We start from the raw sequence: 6,000 nt of genomic DNA, 5'->3' as shown, positions 1-6,000 counted from the left end.
TTTTTACTAGAGATCCCAAACTATACTCTGAGGTGTTTGTGTTTTACAAACCTAGCTGGAATTTATTTTTTCTTTTCTTTTTTTTTTTTTAAATCTCAAGGGCAATTCAATCAATAACTTCTCTTCCCCTCTTCCCCCAAGAAAGTTTTGTATATATGCTATGTATATATACACGTATACCCAGAAAGCTGTGGTATGCTGACACTAGCAAATGCCCTTGTCTGGGAATATATACTGAACTTCTTTTTAATAGAAAAATCTCTTTTCTGCTGGTTTCACTGTGTGTACTCTACCTTTTATGATTTTATAAATCCCCGTTTTCTGAATTGCATAGGGTACCAAATGTTCTGGTCAGACTAATCCAAAGGATCAGACCACCATCATCTTCCTTTGTTTCCAACTTAACTTCAAATCACATTCATAATCGCTCACTAACTTTACAAAACTGCCTCTGAACTTATTCCACCCTATTTCTCTCACCTCCTCTTGCTCTTTCACCCACTCAGTTTATTCTTCTCAGGTTCCATTAATTCAGTTTCTTGCTCGTACATTTCTTTATATGATGAATGCTCTATTACTCAGATCTCTCTCTCTAAGGCATTTCTTTTCAGATTCCATCGTAAAACCCCCCTCATCACTTTAATGGGCAATTGATTCTAAACCCCTCTCTCTTTCCAGTCTCCCTTCATCAAGCCTGCTCTACAGATGGGACATCTCTCTTCTCATTCACCAAGAATGAAATTCATCCCCTGCAGAGGGATCAGTCCCAGGCCTCTGTCCACCATCTAAGTTCCATTTAAGCCTTCAAAAGAATTTCACCTCCAGTGACTTTCCCCCTTTAACTTGTTTCTTTCACAATAACTTTTGACAATGACCTCTACTAGGTCTACCACCACCTCTAAGTTGTACCAGCACTTAATGTACTGTATGTGCCTGAACTGTTCTGTGTTTGTAATAGGCTGCAAATTCCTTGAAGCATGTCTCCTTATATTTTTGTATGGCACCAATCACCCAGATGGTACTTAATAAAAAACTGCTAGCCTGCAAGAGTACTTACTCTACACAACTGCTGGTTTAAACGTCTGCTTTTCTGCTGTCCATTTTCTTACTGAATTTTTCCTTTTTGATAAGAGTCATTGTTCTGATCTCTGATGTGCATGTACACACATTTTTCTCTTTGTAATGTGTTGAACTTTTTATGATGGACTTTAAAGACAAATTATATTGCAGTGTACAAAAATTCCTTCCACGTACATTCACACACTTCAGATCGTTCTAGGTTAGCTGGGACACAATCAGTCTCTTAAAGGTTCTGCACTTTCACTTTCTTCATAGCAAGCTTTCTTTTTTAAACCCTAAAAATAATCTCAGAAAATAAAAACATTGTTTTAATGTCCTGCCTTAATCCAACAAAAGTAAAAAGAGGCTGTATTAGATGGGAAGCCCCATGTTTAGCTTGCCCTGTTTTATCTATGATAAGTATATCACAGATGATAAACAGAGGACTAAAAATATACTGTAATCCTGAAAACTGGAACAAAGCCTAAGTAAAAGGGCTGAGGAAAACATGCTGAGAAAAGAAAGAAATCCTCACCAGGTTCCCACTAGCACAGTAGAAATAGAGCATTTCCACTATACGGGGGCATGAGGATTCCCAAACCAACTAGGGATTAGACCTGCTGTGTGATCATCAGGGCTGCAGTCAGTTTGTACAGGGTCCAGGTCAAAATTTAAAATAGCACTTTGACCCCATTTTAATTTATTCCCCAATGAGGGAAACCCTTTCCTCTCACACTTTTTCACCTTCTTCCTTATAGCCATCCCCAGTTTGTTTTTTTAACCAGCTTGTTTAATTCATTTTATTTAATTGTTTTATGTTTTAAAAATATTTCCTCTCAACGGTATTTTTTTTTTTTTTAAAATCCAGTCACACTGTCTGACCGCAGGCAAGCTGACCAAGGTAGGGCCAGCATTGCAGAGAGATGATCAGGTAACAGATGCAGAGACAGCAAGCAGAAGAGGCCAGAATTCTGGAGTTTCCCTTTTGCTCTGTGGTTCCTTACTTGCTGAAGTCAGTTGAGTCATCTGGGGATTGCCAGCGCATAGCAGCAACGTGACCCTGGGATTCCCCCACCCTACAGGTTGTTGGTTTATCTAGTCTAAATATTTTAAAAGGTCAAATTTGCTGGCTTTGGTATAGCAGGCCTCATTCAGATGTAGAAGAGCAAGTTGTTTTGTTATCTAGCTGAGTTACTTATGGCCCCCATGAATATAGAATCTGAGCACCTCATAATCTGCAATTGATTTAACCTCCCTGACACCCCTGTGAACCAGAGAAGTGCTATTATCCCCCTTTTACAGGTGGGGAAGTAAGGCACAGGGAGGCTGTGACTTGCGCATGATAACACAGGAAGTCTGTGGCAGAGACTTCAACTGAACCAGGGTCTCCCAGGTCCCAAACGAGTGCCCTCACAACTGGACCATTCTTCCTCCTATGGGTAAATTGGTTGTAATGTGGCTTTGTGCCAGAATGGTAAAAACAGCTTTAGCAGGAGTCAGGATGTGTCTCATAGTAATACCTAGGCCATAGCACTCAGAGTTTTTGGCACTAAAAAACTCCGTGTACATATTTATATTGTGGTTTCTGTTTGACTTTATATTATTTCCCTTACCGGTCCCCCATTCCAAGAAGGGCTCAGCCAGTCATTGTACTGTGTACCAGGCACTTCCACCTTCCCTGGCAACAGAACCCCATGCTGCTTACGAGGAGGGAGTTGCAGAGAGAAATGATACATGTGGGTAGGGAGGGGATCAACAGCTGCCACTTGTGCAATAACGGTGGAGGCAGGTGTGAACAGGGACCACTGCCCTCATGTGAGGTTGCATCTGCCAGTTTCAAGACAATACTACCCACTTTCATGTGATCCCTGAAAACTCTTTTTGCAGCACCAGAGCCTGCTTAACCAGCTCGTCTGTTTGTATAGCAATAAAAAGCTACATACTCAGCCTAGAGAGCATGTAGATAACCTCATCACCCGATTCTTCCTCATCTCAAACCAGCAGAGTCACTGTCTCTTAATCTTGGGACTGCTCAGGAGGTCCCACACTCCCAGCATGGTCTTTGCCAAGCTCCTGATCTGGTTCCTCATTCCATGTAGTGGATTGGAGTCATTGTTTGTCTTCTCCCTTCATCATCCTTAACTGTGGGCAACAGCATAGCCGACTGTGCTGAACAGTGAGCTTTAAGAAGTCTTCATTCATCCCTTGCCCATTGCTGTTCCTGGGCCGTATTCTATTGCACCTTTAGGCCCCAACCTTTTTCTTTCTGCCAAGGTTTGTTGGACACCAGGTCATACACCAGGGTGTTCCCGATCAGAGTTTGGCTGCAACCGTACCTCCTAGGCACCAGTGCACAGACATCTGCTTTTGGCCAGCAGATGGCACGCTCATAGGAAGTCTCCTTCTGCAATACCCTTGCTGTTAAAGGAGTTGAACAATGGAGTTGTTGATGCTTGTAAAATGATATGCAATGATAGGTCTGTAAAAAGCTATTTGTACAGGTAAAGCTCTTCTAGTAGCATCTAACTAGACAGTGATCAGACTCCAATGCCATTAGGATTATACCAACTCTTACCATCAATCATAGCAATGTATCAGTGAAGACAGGCACCAGGGAGGACCCCAGGATGGTTAGCTTTGCTCAGAATAACTCTTCTAAATAATGGTGCAAATGCCGGTCTACTTCAGCAGCCATTTTGTGTGTAAATAGGTGGTGTGTTACAGGTGTGCTAGGGAACCATGTGATGGCTCACAAGCCAAATTTTATTTGTGTAGGCTCAGAGTGTTTGTTGACCTTTAGAGCACAGTAGACAGGCGCCTCTACTTACACATGCATTTGTCGGATGATGCAAGGGGAGGAAATGCAATGAGAGGTATGGAGCAGTTCTGAGCAAGGAGTCACTCTACCTAAAGTACTAATTAGTTGTCTGTTCTATTTTGCGTAAGTGTGCTTAGCCTATACATTTTTGGCTAAGCACACTTCATAAACTGTAAAAATAAAACAAACAGCAGGAGATCTGGTATACCAGAAGGAAGAGGGAGAGACAGCAATGCCTCTGCAGTACACTGACAGAGGGAGATGAAGAAAAAATAAAGTAGTGCAATTCTACCACAATGAACAAAGTTTCCAAATGCCAAGCAGATAAAGAGAAAACACAATAATGAAAGCTCTGTTGTGAATTACCTATACTTCAGGCAACCCTTTAAAGAGAGTGTATTCAGTGCGGTACTGCTGCCTCTTCACGGATAATTATTTCTTCAGGGGTCAGGATTTTACCCTAAAGCTTCTTGTTCGTGTGTTCAATATGTACTAAAAACACAACTGAATAATATTACAGTGCCTAGCACCCTAGGGTCCTGTTCCATGACTGGGAATCCTAGGCACTATGGTAATACAACTAGTAAACAATATTAAGAAAACATTCGAGTTTCAGCAAGCCCTGCAATTGCTAGATTTCCAGATGGGACACTATGAGCAGCACAGGAAAAGTCTGAACCTACTCTAATTTATGTTTGCCAACATTGCTTCTGATTTCTTCCCTTTTAGCACAAGGCACCAAACTAAGCACTTTCCGTTGTCCTCTCCACTGACTGAGGAGCGCTTTTTTCCTGTATCTTTTTCCATGTTTCCCCTAACTTCTAAGTTCATCTCTGATCAATGATGTAGACTTCAAAAAGGAAATACCACATCTCTCTCTTATTTGTCTTATGTCCTTTCTGATGTTCTCTCCTTGAACTAATACTTTCTATCCAGTGGCCTTTGGTAAAAAAAAAAGTAACATTGGTTTAAGAAAAGTGTGGATTTGCACTCCACACTCCTTTCTTTCTGCCCTGCTATGCAGCTTCCTGAAATATAAACAGATACTGGGGTCAGACCCAGCTATAGGTCACCTCCTCTCTTCTCAGTGTGCAGCCATATCACAGAGCCTTCGGTTAATACTTACAGCTGGAGAATGCTAGGTATGGCATGCAGTCATGCATAATGCAGTACCTTTCCGAAGAAACATTCCCCTACCATTTTTTTGTCCAACAAAAACTATATTACGATATGTTTTTTCTTTACCCTTCAGGTGGTATGGTCAGGTTTCCATACAGTTATAAAATTAGATGAGAGGACTCAAAGCAAGAGGAGTGGAAGAAAAAGTAACGTCTGAGTTGGCTTTGACTGGGATAAAACAGACACCACCACCTGCAGGGATTACCTGACCCAAATCCTTTTAGGTTTCCAAACTTATTTACAAATAAACCAGTTTTTAGTACGGAGGGATTTTTTACCTGTGGTGGTTCTTCAGCTGGTGTAAACCAGGGTAAATTCCATTGACTTCGCACGAGCAGAGGAGCTGACCCGCTGAGTTTTAGTTTTACCCGGGCTTCCTGGCTGTTGCTAGTTCTTTAATATTATGAAGTATTAATTCAAACACTAAGGGCCAGATACTCCCAAGTTGCTACACTGAATAGAAGAGCAAAGGGGGACAAAAAAGCCCCTTGAAATGTAGCCGACATGGCGAAGCAATGACACTGCAGCATGTTGTCCTGTGGCTCCAGAGCCCCTCTGTATGAGAAAGTCAAAGTCATGGCTGTGAATCTGGAGGGGGGGTAATGCTAGGTCAGCACCAAATTATGGTGAGATGGTATGAAATCTCAGTTCAGTTACTGCTAATTTGTGTAATCTGGGGCACAAATGGTACCTGCAAAATTAAAGGTGGGCCTAGATCTGAGTGGTTGCACCACCAACTACTCACTTTGCATCCATGCACAAAGATGAAGGATGGTCATGTAGTTAAAGGCACTGCACAAGTACTCAGGAAATCGGTCTTCTCTTCTCGGCTTTGCAACAGATTTCCTGTGTGATCTGGGGAAATCACATGCTGGGCTATTTGCAGAAGATGGGAAAGGCTATTAGGGGATTCTCAGAAAACAAAGGGACTTTTAAGAGCAGAA

This window comes from Chelonia mydas, chromosome 1 (assembly GCF_015237465.2).
Source record: "Chelonia mydas isolate rCheMyd1 chromosome 1, rCheMyd1.pri.v2, whole genome shotgun sequence".
Lineage (NCBI taxonomy): Eukaryota > Metazoa > Chordata > Testudines > Cheloniidae > Chelonia > Chelonia mydas.
Note: the sequence above shows the minus strand (reverse complement) of the source record.